General features: G+C 44.3%; 2 non-coding genes and 1 pseudogene across 2 annotated transcripts; 2 read left to right on the top strand and 1 right to left on the bottom strand.

The window, feature by feature from the left end:
* Positions 1–15,231, bottom strand: part of LOC139235442 (Ig heavy chain C region-like) — a 139,246-nt pseudogene that overhangs the window by 60,870 nt on the left and 63,145 nt on the right.
* Positions 10,940–11,022, top strand: trnal-uaa (transfer RNA leucine (anticodon UAA)). Its single transcript has one exon. It is a non-coding gene; the product is annotated as a tRNA-Leu (tRNA).
* On the top strand, positions 14,347–14,429 carry trnal-uaa (transfer RNA leucine (anticodon UAA)). The gene has a single exon. It is a non-coding gene; the product is annotated as a tRNA-Leu (tRNA).

The raw sequence follows: 15,231 nt of genomic DNA, 5'->3' as shown, positions 1-15,231 counted from the left end.
TTATTGTTTTTTACTTAAGAACTGAAAGGCAATCGAGAGATTCTCATTGATAAGAATTGATGTTGTCCATCAGAGCAAGGGAAATGTTCACAAAACAGGGTTTACCTCTGAATTTATTGATGGTTCTGTTGGTGATTTTCAAGGAAATCGCTTCATGTCCCACCACACAGGAGTAAGAGGCGCCGCGGGCCCACTCCTCGGCTGCAATGGATAGCAGGCTGTACATGAAGAAGGAGCTGCTGCCATTCTCCGCCATCACCTCGGTGTTCTGGTAGTTGTCGGAACCACCGGCTTGTCCTTGACGGTCCATTTGACGAAGATCTCTCGGGTGGAGAATCCTCTCACTAAGCAGGTGAGGCTGACCAACCTCTGAGTAGAGACTTCTTCTGCCGAGGGCAGCAGGACAGACACGGCTGGTTCCCGTGGATCTTTCGCTGTACAACAGTTACAATAAAGGCAAATGAACTGGACAGTTCCAGATACAATGGTGGGAGTTTTAATCTAATAAAGCAGGCGTATTGAGGGTGTGGGGGTGATTAAATTGGTAAAAATCGGCATCCCGACATCAACCCGACCACTCCTGGTTGTAATATTGTATTTGAATAATATATTTATAGGAGGCTGGAATCCTCTATTTTAACCTCCATTCGGTTTTTAACTGTAGCTGGTCCGGCTTGACACACTGTGTAAATCGCAGCAGTTACAGCGATGCGGGGACGGCTGCACCCAGGTGGTTATTGCCCTTACACCTCCCTCCTGGATCCAGGTTCCCTGCCTAACCCACCCCCCGCGATCCGAGAGCTCCTCACTCGGATTCCAATCCTCCTCTGCTCCCGGGTGGCCTTTGAGACCACCACCAACTCGCTTTCTCTGTTTACATTCGCCAATGTCCCGTGGTTGTACGTCAGAGAAATATGCTCTTCGTTGACATTTAACGCTTTATTATTTCCCCTCTGGGGCCTCTCTGGTTTACCATCCCGCAGCAGAGTGAACATAATCTTTCTCTCTGAAATCTTGAAGGGTTGGAGTTGAATTTACTGCACAGATCAAGGAGATTTGGCCAACTGGTCTATGCTGGTGTGTATGTTCCACACATGCCTCTTCCTAGCTCACTTAATCTCATCCTAATAACATACCCTTCTATTCCTTTCTCGCTCATGGACTTATCCAGTTTCCCCTAAAATACATAACATCAGGTCCCAGAGTGCTGAGTTCGTGGAATTACCAAACTGAATGATCAGAGTAGCCCATTAAACACTTTAAATAATGAATTGGCCCTTGCACATGCAGCACAAATAGTCACAGTATCTGACTTATTGCAACAATCTCCGCGCTATCCCTTTTCCTTGTGGATGGAATCTCTGATAGGAGTCGGTATATCCTAATGGCTCACCATCCAGTAGAACTTATCCCCACTCAGCCAGTCTTGTGTCGAGATGTTTAAGTTGCTGATTACGCTGCTGGGATCCTCTCCGTGTTAGACGGCAATCTCTGATTTCAAAGCCTCCTTTTCTCAGGTCCAGGACACGGTGAGCCCATAAGGAGCATCAGACACGACGCAGTTTAAGGTCACCGTCGCTCCAGTAAGTCCTGTGCCAGTGACTGTGGGCGAAGAGTGATTTTTGAATCGCTGCATGGGACATCCACTGCAAAACAGGAATGAAAGTCAGGAAAAGCTGCATCTTCAGAATCCGGACACCAATTTTTAGCCTTAACTCGTTCAAGGGGGATAAATCACTTTTGAGATATCAACCTCACGCTGCTGCTTTAACACCGGCGTTATTGGAAGGACAATGTATTGGCAACGATTCCGGGAGATCTGTAACATTTCCTGTGTATTTGAAGCCAGAGCCACCTGTAATGGGCTGTGAAGCAAATAACCGGCGTAAAACGGGAATACATTGTGGTGCTATTGTGTTAGGCACTGAAGAGCGCTCATCCTGAAATTCCTTGCTGCTTCAACATTCAGGAAGGATAGAATAAAAGGAAAAGGAGGTGGGGTAGCATTGCTGGTTAAGGAGGAGATTAAGGCAATAGTTAGGAAGGACATTAGCTTGGATGATGTGGAATCTATATGGGTAGAGCTGCAGAACACCAAAGGGCAAAAAACGTTAGTGGGAGTTGTGTACAGACCTCCAAACAGTAGTAGTGATGTTGGGGAGGGCATCAAACAGGAAATTAGGGGTGCGTGCAATAAAGGTGCAGCAGTTATAATGGGTGACTTTAATATGCACATAGATTGGGCTAACCAAACTGGAAGCAATACGGTGGAGGAGGATTTTCTGGAGTGCATAAGAGATGGTTTTTTAGACCAATAAGTCGAGGAACCAACTAGCGGGGAGGCCATCTTCGACTGGGTGTTATGTAATGAGAGAGGATTAATTAGCAATCTCGTTGTGCGAGGCCCCTTGGGGAAGAGTGACCATAATATGGTGGAATTCTGCATTGGGATGGAGAATGAAACAGATAATTCAGAGACCATGGTCCAGAAGTTAAAGAAGGCTAACTTTGAAGGTATGAGGCGTGAATTGGCTGGGATGGATTGGCGAATGATACTTAAGGGGTTGACTGTGGATGGGCAATGGCAGACATTTAGAGATCGCATGGATGAACTACAACAATTGTACATTCCTGTCTGGCATAAAAGTAAAAAAGGGAAGGTGGCTCAACCGTGGCTATCAAGGGAAATCAGGGATAGTATTAAAGCCAAGGATGTGGCATACAAATTGGCCAGAAATAGCAGCGAACCTGGGGACTGGGAGAAATTTAGAACTCAGCAGAGGAGGACAAAGGGTTTGATTGGGGCAGTTAAAATGGAATATGAGAAGAAGCTTGCAGGGAACATTAAGACGGATTGCAAAAGTTTCTATAGATATGTAAAGCGAAAAAGGTTAGTAAAGACAAACGTAGGTCCCCTGCAGTCAGAATCAGGGGAAGTCATAACGGGGAACAAAGAAATGGCGGACCAATTGAACAAGTACTTTGGTTCGGTATTCACGAAGGAGGACACGAACAATCTTCCGGTTATAAAAGGGGTCGGGGCGTCTATTAAGGAGGAGGAACTGAGGGAAATCCTTATTAGCCGCGAAATTGTGTTGGGGAAATTGATGGGATTGAAGGCCGATAAATCCCCAGGACCTGATGGACAGCATCCAGAGTACTTAAGGAGGTGGCCTTGGAAATAGTGGATGCGTTGACAGTCATTTTCCAACATTCCATTGACTCTGGATCAGTTCCGATGGAGTGGAGGGTAGCCAATGTAACCCCACTTTTTAAAAAAGGAGGGAGAGAGAAAACATGGAATTATAGAGCGGTCAGCCTGACATCGGTAGTGGGTAAAATGATGGAATCAATTATTAAGGATGTCATAGCAGTGCATTTGGAAAGAGGTGACATGATAGGTCCAAGTCAGCATGGATTTGTGAAAGGGAAATCATGCTTGACAAATCTTTTGGAATTTTTTGAGGATGTTTCCAGTAGAGTGGATAAGGGAGAACCAGTTGATGTCGTATATTTGGACTTTCAGAAGGCGTTCGACAAGGTCCCACACAAGAGATTGATGTGCAAAGTTAGAGCACATGGGATTGGGGGTAGTGTACTGACATGGATTGAGAACTGGTTGTCAAACAGGAAGCAAAGTGTAGGAGTAAATGGGTACTTTTCAGAATGGCAGGCAGTGACTAGTGGGGTACCTCAAGGTTCTGTGCTGGGGCCCCAGCTGTTTACACTGTACATTAATGATTTAGATGAGGGGATTAAATGTAGTATCTCCAAATTTGCGGATGACACTCAGTTGGGTGCCAGTGTGAGCTGCGAGGAGGATGCTGTGAGGCTGCAGAGCGACTTGGATAGGTTAGGTGAGTGGGCAAATGCATGGCAGATGAAGTATAATGTGGATAAATGTGAGGTTATCCACTTTGGTGGTAAAAACAGAGAGACAGACTATTATCTGAATGGTGACAGATTAGGAAAAGGGGAGGTGCAAAGAGACCTGGGTGTCATGATACATCAGTCATTGAAGGTTGGCATGCAGGTTCAGCAGGCGGTTAAGAAAGCAAATGGAATGTTGGCCTTCATAGCAAGGGGATTTGAGTACAGGGGCAGGGAGGTGTTGCTACAGTTGTACAGGGCATTGTTGAGGCCACACCTGGAGTATTGTGTACAGTTTTGGTCTCCTAACCTGAGGAAGGACATTCTTGCTATTGAGGGAGTGCAGCGAAGGGTCACCAGACTGATTACCGGGATGTCGGGACTGACCTATCAAGAAAGATTGGATCAACTGGGCTTGTATTCACTGGAGTTCAGAAGAATGAGAGGGGACCTCATAGAAACATTTAAAATTCTGACGGGGTTAGACAGTTTAGATGCAGGAAGAATGTTCCCAATGTTGGGGAAGTCCAGAACCAGAGGTCACAGTCTAAGGATAAGGGGTAAGCCATTTAGGACCGAGATGCGGAGGAACCTCTTCACCCAGAGAGTGGTGAACCTGTGGAATTCTCTACCCACAGAAAGTTGTTGAGGCCAATTCACTAAATATATTCAAAAAGGAGTTAGATGAGGTCCTTACTACTAGGGGGATCAAGGGGTATGGCGAGAAAGCAGAAATGGGGTACTGAGGTTGAATGTTCAGCCATGAACTCATTGAATGGCGGTGCAGGCTAGAAGGGCCGAATGGCCTACTCCTGCACCTATTTTCTATGTTTCTATGTTTCTATGTTTACACCCATCTGTAGATCCTTGCATCCAAACGCATCTCCGCTGGTTATAATAGTGTAACCCAAATAGCCCGAAGGTCTAGAGGTCTACACCAGCATTACTCTGGTTCAAAACAAGTGTCAAATTAATTTCAGGATTTATGGGACAGCAGGAAACAAAGTTATGTTTCTGGTCACTTGCTGTGATCTTTATTGCGGTGAAAATGTGCAGGAACCAGTCACAGCCCCCGTCAGAGGAGAAGTTCAAGGTCGGGAGAATGGAGTTCCAAAGGGTCTTTTGTGGTGGGGCATCATTTGTAATGATGTGATGTAGTTTGTTAATTTCTGTCATTACTGAACATTTATCATGTCTGGTGAGAGAGAGTCAGAGTTAAATATGATCTCAGGGCATTAATAGCAACATAGGAACAGGAGGAGGCCATTCAGCCCATCCATCCTGTCCCGCAATCCAGTTAGATCAGGGCTGATCTACAGTCAACACCATATTCACGCCTTACATCTGTAACACTTGATAATCTTGCCTAACAAAAATCTATCAATCTCAGTTTTCAATTGAAACCAAACTTCAGCAGCTTTTGGAGAGGGAAATCCAGACTTCCTGTGAAGAAATCCTTCCTGACATCACTTCCGCACGATCTCGCTCTAATTTTAAGATTCTGCTATTTGTTCTGGACTTTTCCATCAAAGGAAATAATTGTTCTATATCTACTTGATCAATTGTATTTATCTACTTGAACACCTCAATTGTATCACCTCTTAATATTCTCTACTCGTCTCCTCATCACTTTATTTTATTAGCTCTGGTATCATTCGGATAAACCTGCACTTTACCGCCTCCATGACCAGTATATCCTTCCTGAAGTGCGGAGCCCAGAATTGGGCTCAGTGCTCGGAATAGGGTAGATGCCCATTCCAACAGTGGGTTCCTGGAAAGTTAGCAGTAAAGGGTTCCAGACTCTGACTGCCGCTCCGTATGTGATCAGCCAACTCAGGATAAACCTGAGAATACGGGCACGTCACTCACTGCCTGAAATCAGAGCAGGGGGAAAGCTTCGTTGGCGAGTTTATTAAATACTGAATAATGAGGAATCCTGAACCAGAAGATCGTGGGTTGAAGTCCCACTCCAGATACTTGATCACAAAATGTAAGATGAATTTCCCAGTGCAGTACTGGGGGCATGGTGCACTATCGGAGGTGCCGTCTTTCGGATCACGTGTTAAACCGCGGATCCGTCTGGCCTCTTCGGTGGATGTAAATGATTCCCTGGAACTATTTCAAATAAAAGCCGAGGACTTTTCCTTAGTGGCCTGCGAATATTTATAGCTCAAAAAACACCACTAAGCAAAATATAATCTGGTCATTATCACACTGCTGTTTGTGGGAGATTGCTGTGCAGTAAATGATTGCTGCACGTTGTACATTACAACTGTGACCACATTTCACAACTTAATTCATTGGCTGGCAAGCGATTTGGTTCAGACTAAGGTCGCTGAAGGCGCTGTTTCAAGGCAAGTTTGTAATCACAAGAATATACAAACTGCATGATTGGAAATTAGGAATAGTTCGGTGCTTTTTACTAATTTCAATAAAAGTCCTGACTGAGATCAGCGCTCAGAATGGTCTGTAACCTCTCGGGATTGTGCTTCTTACCCTGAGATCTGGTGAAGTTACGGCTTTGCGTGACCACTTCATGAGTGACCTGGCAGGTGTAGACCGAGCCGGTGAACCATTCCTCGGTGGGGACTGTCAGCCGACTGGCCGCCGAGAAGTTCCCGTTCACCTCAAAGACGGGAGAGGTGACGGAGCCCGAATCCAGGAGTTGTCCACTCTCCAGCCAATTCACGGTCAGTGACTTTGGCCGGAAATCGATGATTGAACACACGGTGCTTGCATATCTGCTGCTGGTGATTTGTTCAGTAGAACTCAGCGTGAGGAGAACAGTTGGAGGAATGATGTCGCGTTCAGGATCTTCAAGAGAAGACAAATTATTGACATTGCTTGCAAAATCAATCATTAAGAAATGCAAAGTGTCCTTATATTTTAACAGGTTCCTCGCTGTCAGACTAACACTAACCTGGCATTTACAGAGAGCAGAACTGTGCACAGTCTTCTCAGTGTAATCTGCAGACCAGAACGTTACACAGTATTCCAAGAGTGATTAGGAGACCAGAACTGTAAACAATATTCTTGGTATGATATGGAGACCTGAACTGTGGACAGTATTCTAAATGTGATATGGAAACCAGAACTGTGCATAATATTCTAAGTATGATAGAGAGACCAGAATTATACACAGTATTTTAATTGTGATATGGGAGACCAGAACGGTGCACAGTATTTTAAGTGCGATCGGGAGACCAGAACTATACACAGTACTCTCAGTGTGATCTGGAGAACAGAACTGTACACAGCATTCTAAGTGTAATATGGAGACCAGAACTGTACACAGCACTCTAAGTGTCGTCTAACCAAATTTCTGTACAAGTTGAACATACCTTCTCATCTTATCACAGTTTGCCCTGTATCCCACATCACTAACCTGGCATTGTGATGGCCCAGACCGACACACCACGTCAAACCTCGCAGTAGATGGTGCTGCTGCACACCTCTGACTCGCTGATGGTTAACCGGCTCTTTATCTTTCTTCCAGGAAAGGCTGGTGATTTTATCTTTCTTCCAGGAAAAGCTGGTGATTTTGGGGGAGTAGTCCATCGCCAAACAGCGGAAGCAGTTTCTCCCTACTCAGCGCACTATGATCTGGGCTCTATTCCATCCTATTGAATGGACGTCTCTTGAGTTTCCTCCTTCCTCCCACTCAATAAATAATCCGAATTAAATACCATTCCAAAATCCGGTTAATTGGAAGTTTCTCCTTAAAACGGTCCATTTCAATTCTCATTGTTGTTCTTGTTATATAACAATGACCTGGACTTGGTTATAGGGATTCCATCTCGAAGTTCGAAGATGAAGCAAAACCTGGCAACGTAGCCAATAGTGAGCATGATAGTAACAGACTTGAAGAGGAATCAGAGAGACGAGTGAAATGGGCCGGGACATGGCAGTGCAATTTAATGCGGATAATTGAGAAGCGGTATACTTTGGGTGGAACATGGAGAGGCAGTATCATCTAAATAGTATTGTTTTGAGGGGATACAAAAACAAAAATATCTGGATATTGCCCCCGTGTCAATATTACTAAAAATGTTCGTAAATGCTCACTGAAAGCCGATGTGTATGTGTTTGTATGTGGGGTTGGGGTTGAAGCCCAGATTCTCACAGAGACAGAATCCAGGTTCTCACAGGACCAGGATAGCCGAGTGGTTGAGGCGTTGGCCTTAAAATTCAATGGTTTTCCCCGCGTGGGTTCGTACCCCACTCATGGTATCTCTTTAATTTAACACGGATTTGCTCCCATTCTGATCAATGAGTCCGGTTTTTCATCGGTTGAATCAGCAATTTTCTGTAACAATGTGACACTCTGAACCGATAATGAAATGAAATTGTGAAATGTATCTGTGTCGTTCGGTCTCTGCCTCTCTCTCTCTCTTCAGAGAGTTTTGTATGTTTGTGTCTTTGTCTCTCTCAGTCTGACTCACTCTGTCTGTCCCCGTTTCCCTGTTTGTCACTGTCTCTCAATCTGTCTCTTTCTCATGGTGCCACGTCTGTTCCAATGGGATTCTCTCAGACTCCTTGTCTGACTGGCTCTCTCTTTCCCATCATTTCGGTCTGTCCATGTCTTTGCCTGTCTCTTTTAGTCCCTGCCTGTAAGCTGAGAAGTATTTCCTTCATTTTCTGTTTTAGTCTCTATCGCTCTCTCTCTATCTGTCTCTCTCCTTGTCACTGTGTTTATCACTGTCTTTCTCTCACTCTTTCCCTCTCTCTCTTAATAGATCACACACACACATCTCTGTATATGTATATGTTTGAGTCTTTATCTCACTCAGTCTGCCTCTCCTTCTCAGTCTCACACTTTCTGTCTCTCGTTGTCTCTATCTCGCTGTCTGTCTCTCCATGTTTGTCGGTTTGTCTCTGTCTCTCAATGTGTCTGTCGACTTATTTTCACAGCTCGATAACTGCTTCACCACAGCCCGTATTCTCATTCGCATAGTGGTGACTATCCCTGCCTGTTACGTGGGAGAACCGAGTTCAATTCCCCAATAAACAAGCAGCTTTTCCAAAATGTCGAATTTTACTTCTGTTTCTTGGTATAGATTCATATTAAAAAGTTTCAGAGCAATATAGAACAGTAAAGATACAGCAAGAGGAGATTGACTCTTCCAGATTTTTTGCAAACGGAGACTTTTTCAGGATTCTGTGGCCGTCTGCTGCACAGAGATGGATGACTGAGTTTTTTCTGAGCAACATTTAAAGTGCCAGAGACGCAGTACCTGTTGCCGAGTGGTTAACGCGATGTTCTAGAAATCCTTTGGGTTTACCCCGCGCAGGAACGAATCCTGCCGGCTCTGATTCTCAGCATTTTTCATTCCATTTTACAATTTAACCAGGTTTTTGCAAAACTGATCCTGAGATCGGCGGAAGAACGTCCCACACCTTTCAACACTGAAATCTATTTCTCATTTTTTGCAATATCTCAATATCTGCAATATTCACGATGCATACAGATAGAAAAACGCAAAAATCAGCCTAAGTAGCGAAAGTGATTCAGCCTGTCTATCCCTCTATATGTATAAGGCATCTGTGCATGTCCGTTGGTGCATGTATATTTTTGGTTATTAATGTGTGTGTGTCGCTGTGTCTGTCTATCTGTATCTATGTCCCTGTGTATGTGCAACTGTCTGTGAAAATCATCACCATGAATTTGGTATGTTCTGGAACTTTAAAAAAAGACTTGGGGAAAATAATACGGTTGTGAACTTTGGTATCGGCTTTGGTTCAGTGGCAGCATCCTCGACTGAAAAACGCAAAAGCCAGCCAAAGTAGCGACAGTGACCCTGCCTGCCTATCCATCTATTTGTCTAAGGCAACCTATGTATATCTTGATCTGGGTGTCATGGTACATCAGTCATTGATTGTTGGTATGCAGGTGCAGAAGGCGGTAAAGAAGGCAAATGGCATGTTCGCCTTATTAGCGAGGGGATTTGAGTATAGGAGCAGGGAGGTTTTACTACAATTGTACAAATGGTGAGGCCACACCTTAAATATTGTGTTCAGTTTTGGTCTCCAAATCTGAGGAAGGACGTTCTTGCTATTGAGGGAACACAGCGAAGGTTCACCAGCATGATTCCCGGAATGGCAGGACTGACATATGACGAGAGACTGGATCAACTGGGCTGGTATCCACTGGAGTTTAGAAGAATGAGAGGGGATCTCACAGAAACATATAAAATTCTGAAGAGATTGGACAGCTTCGAGGCTGGAAGAATGTTCTCGTTGCTGGGGTGTTCGAGACCAAGGATCACAGTCTAAGAATAAGGTGTAAGCAATTTAGGACCGAGATGAGGAGAAACTTCTTCATTCAGAGAGTGGTTAACCTGTGAAATTTTCTACCGCAGAATGACGTTGAGGCCAGTTCGTTAGATATTTTCAAAAGGGCCCTTATGGCTAAAGGGATCAAGGGGTATGGAGAGAAAGCAGGAATGGGGTGCTGAGGTTGAACGATGAGCCATGATCTTATTGAATGATGGTGCAGGCTCGAAGGGCCAAATGGCATATACCTGCACCTAATTTCTATATTTCTATGTTGATGCGTGTACATCTTTGGTTATTGTGTGTACATGCCTATCTGTATGTATGTCTCTGTGTACGTGCAACTCTTTGTGGAAATCATCACGATGAATTTGGTACGTCCTGGAACTTTTTAAAAAACTTGCGGAAAATAATATGGTTGTGATCTCTGATATCGGTTTTGGTTCAGTGGCACCATTCTCGACTGAATCAGGAGGTTGTGTGTGTAAGTCCCACTTCTGAGACTTGAACACATCATCTTGGCTGACACTCAAATGCAGTACTTGGGGAATGTTGCATTGTTGAAGCTGTTGACCATCGGCTGAAATTTTAAATTGAAGCTCCATCTGCACCCTCGGGTGGATGTGAAAGTTCCCAGAGCCTTAGTCGAAAAAGAATAGGAGAGTTGCGCCCGTGTCAATATAGCGAAAAATGTTCGTAAATGCTCCCTGAAATCCTTTGTGTCTGTGTGTCGCTGTGGGCGTGGAGCTGAAGCTCAGATTCTCACAGGCAGAGTCCAAGTTCTGACAGGATCAGGACCAGGATGGCCGAGTGGTAAATGCGTTGGACTTAAGATCTAATGGGTTTATACCCGCGTGGGTTTGAACCCCAGTCCTGGTAATTCCTTAATTAAAAGTAGATTTTTCCCATCCTGCTCAGTGATACACGATTCTCAAATGCTGAATCTCCAACTTTCTGCAACGATATGACACTCTGAGTCTATAATGAAATGAAATTGTGAAATGTATCTGTGTCGCTCGGTCTCTGCCGCTCTCTCTCTTTGGAGAGCTGTGTTTGTGTTTGTGTGTTTGAGTCTTTGTCTCTCTCAGTCTGCCTCTCTCTGACACACTCTGTCTGTCCCTGTTTCTCTGTTTGTTTCTGTCTCTCGATCTGTCTCTTTCTCACGGTGTCTCGTTCTGTTGCAAAGGGATTCTCTCAGACTCTCTGTCTGACTGTCTCTCTCTGTCCCATTATCTCTGTCTGTCCATGTCTTTGCCTGTCTCTGTTAGCCCCTGACTCTAACCTGATAAGTATTTCCATTATTTTCTGTTTTTGTCTCTGATTATCTCTCTCTCTATCTGTCTTTCTCTCTATTTGTCTCCCTCTTTGTCTCTCTCTTTGTCCCTGTCCTTTTCTCTGTCATTCCATCGTTATTTGCCTCCCTCTCTTTAAGGAGCACGCAAATGCATCTCTGTGTATGTATGTGTTTGAGTCTTTTTTCATTCAGTCTGGTCCTCCCTTTCAGACTCAATGTTTATGTCTCTCTTTGTCTCTATCTCACTGTCTGTCTCTCCCTGTTTCCCTGTTTGTCTCTGGTTCTCAATGTGTCTGTCTCTTTCTCACCGTGTCCAGTTCTGTTCCAATGGGATTCTCTCAATCTCTCTGTCTGACTGTCTCACTCTTTCCCATCATCTCTGTCTCTCTATGTTTCTGCCTGTCTGTCTCTCTTTGCCTGTCGCTGGTAGTTCCTGTCTCTAACCTGCTGAGTATTTCCATCATTTTCTGTTTATATCTTTGTCTCTCTCTCTATCTGTCGCTCTCTCTCTATCTGTCTCTCACCTTGTCACTGTCTTTATCACTGTCTTTCTCTCACTCTTTCCCTCTCTCTTTTTATAGATCACACACACGCATCTCTGTATATTTAGGTGTTTGAGTCTTTTTCTCGCTGACTCTGACTGACTTTTCAGTCTCACGCTTTCTGTCTCTCGTTGTCTCTGTCTCGCTGTCTGCCAATCCCTGTTTATCGGTTTGTCTCTGTCGATCAATGTTTCTGTCGACTTCGGTTCACAGCGAGATTACTGCTCGGATGCAACCCGTTCCCTCGTCCGTGTCGTGCCGATTATGCCCCCCTTTTCCGCGGGAGAACCAGGTTCAATTCCCCGACGGAAAAGCAGCTTTTTCTAAATGTCGAATTTTACTTCTGTTTCTTGGTATAGATTTTATTAAAAGGTTCCACAGCAATATAGAACAGTAAAAATACAGCAAGAGGAGATTGCCTCTTACAGATCTTTTGCAAACGGAGACTTTTTCAGGATTCTGTGGCCGTCTGTTGCAGAGATGGATGACTGAGTTTTTTCTGAGTAACATTTAAAGGGCCAGAGAAGCAGTAGTTGTTGCCGAGTGGTTAAAGCGATGGTCCAGAAATCCTTTCGTTTTTCTGCGTGAAGTTTCGAATCCTGCCGACGACAATTCACAGCATTTTTCATTCCATTTTACAATTTAACCAGGTTTTTGCAAAACGGATCCTGAGATCGGCAGAATAACGTCCCACACATTTCAACACTGACATCTATTTCTCATTTTTATTCATCTGCAATATTCATGATTCATACGGATAGAAAAACGCAAAAAATAGCCAAAGTAGCGACAGTGATTTAGTCTGTCTATCCGTCTATATGTCAAAATCATGTCTGTTGGTGCATGTATATTTTTGGTTATATGTGTGGGTGTGTGTGTCTCTGAGTCTTTCTATCTGTATATATGTCTCTGTGTATGTGCAACTGTCTGTGGAAATCATCACCATGAATTTGGTATGTGCTGGAACATTTTTAAAAAGACTTGGGGAAAATAATACGGTTGTGAACTTTGGTATTGGCTTTGGTTCAGTGGCAGTATCCTCGACTGAAAAACGCAAAAGACAGCCAAAGTTGCGACAGTGACCCTGCCTGTCTATCCATCTACTTGTCTAAGGCAATATTTGTATATCTTGATCTGGGTGCCATGGTACATCAGTCATTGATTGTTGGTATGCAGGTGCAGCAGATGGTGAAGAAGGCAAATGGCATGTTCCCCTTCATAGCTAGGGGATTTGAGTATAGGAGCAGGGAGATCTTACTGCATTTGTACAGGGCTTCCGTGAGGCCACAACTGGAATACTGTGTTCAGTTTTGGTCTCCGAATCTGAGGAAGGACGTCCTTGTTATTGAGGGAGTACAGCTTAAGTTCACCAGCATGATTCCCGGGATGGCAGGACTGACATATGAGGAGAGACTGGATGAACTGGGCTGGTATCCACTGGAGTTTAGCAGAATGAGAGGAGATCAGAAGAAACATGAAAAATTATGACGAGATTGGACAGCTTAGAGGCTGGAAGAATGTTCTCGCTGCTGGGGAGTTCGAGACCAAGGATCACAGTCTAAGAGTAAGGGGTAAGCCATTTAGAAACCGAGATGAAGAGAAACGACTTCAGTGAGAGAGTGGATAACCTCTGAAATTTTCCACTGCAGAAAGTCGTTGAGGCCAGTTCATTAGATATATTCAAAAGGGAGTTAGGTATTGCCCTTACGGCTAAAGGGATGAAGGGGTATAGAGAGGAAGCAGGAAAGGGGTACTGAGGTTGAATGATCAGCCATGATGTTATTGAATGGTAGTGCAGGCTCGAAGGGCCGAATGGCATATTCCTGCACCTAATTTCTATGTTTCTATGTTGAAGCGTGTATATTTTTGGTTATTGTGTGTGCGTGTGTCTGTGTATGTCTATCTGTATGTATGTCTCTGTGTATGTCCAACTGTCTGTGGAAATCATCACCATGAATTTGGTACGTCCTGGAACTTTTTAAAAAACTTGGGGAAAATAATACAGTTGTGAACGTTGGTATCGGTTTTGGTTCACTGGTTCCACTCTCGACTGAATCAGGAGGTTGTGTGTGTAAGTCCCACTCCTGAGACTTGAACCCATAATCTTGGCTGACACTCAAATGCAGTACTTGGGGAATGTTGCATTGTTGAAGCTGTTGACCATCGGCTGAAATTTTAAATTGAAGCTCCATCTGCACCCTCGGGTAGATGTGCAAGTTCCCAGAGCCTTAGTCGAAAAATAATAGGAGAGTTGCGCCCGTGTCAATGTAACGAAAAATGTTTGTAAATGCTCCCTGAAATCCGATATGTCTGGAGCTGAATCCCAGATTCTCACAGAGGCTGAGTCCAACCTGTGACAGGATTAGGACCAGGATGGCCGCGTGGTAAAGGCGTTAGACTTAAGATCTAGTGGGTTTATACCCGCGTGGGTTCGAACCCCACTCCTGGAAATTCCTTAATTAAACAGATATTTTTCCCATCCTGCTCAGTGATACCCAATTTTCATCTGCTGAATCTCTAGTTTTCTGTAACTATGTGACACTCTGAGCAGATAATGAAATGAAATTGTGAAATGTCTCTGCCGCTCTCTCTCTTTCGAGAGCTGTGCATGTGTTTGTGTGTTTGAGTCTTTGTCTCTCTCTGACCCACTCTGTCTGTCGCTGTCTCTCAATCTGTCTCTTTCTCACGGTGTCTCGTACTGTTGCAATGGGATTCTCTCAGACTCTCTGTCTGACTGTCTCTCTGTGTCCCATTATCTCTGTCTGTCCATGTCTTTGCCTGTCTCTGTTAGTCCCTGTCTCTAACCTGATAAGTATTTCCATTATTTTCTGTGTTTGTCTCTATGTCTCTCTCTCTCTATCTGTCTTTCTCTCTATCTGTCGCCCTCTTTTTCACTCTCATTGTCCCTGTCATTTTCTCTGTCATTCCATCACTATTTGCCCCCCCTCTCTTTTTGGAGCACGCAAATACATCTCTGTGTATGTATGTGTTTGAGTCTTTTTCTCATTCAGTCTGATCCTCCCTTTCAGTCTCAAACTTTCTGTCTCTCTTTGTCTCTATCTCGCTGTCTGTCTCTCCCTGTTTCCCTGTTTGTCTCTGGTTCTGAATCTGTCTGTCTCTTTCTCACGGTGTCCAGTTCTGTTCGAAAGGGATTCACTCAGTCTCTCTGTCTGACTGTCTCACTCTTACCCATCATCTCTGTCTGTCTATGTTTCTGCCTATCTGTCTCTCTTTGCCTGTCGCTGGTCGTTG

Source organism: Pristiophorus japonicus, chromosome 23 (genome assembly GCF_044704955.1).
Source record: "Pristiophorus japonicus isolate sPriJap1 chromosome 23, sPriJap1.hap1, whole genome shotgun sequence".
Classification (NCBI taxonomy): Eukaryota; Metazoa; Chordata; class Chondrichthyes; family Pristiophoridae; genus Pristiophorus; species Pristiophorus japonicus.
This window is presented reverse-complemented; position numbering and strand designations above follow the sequence as displayed.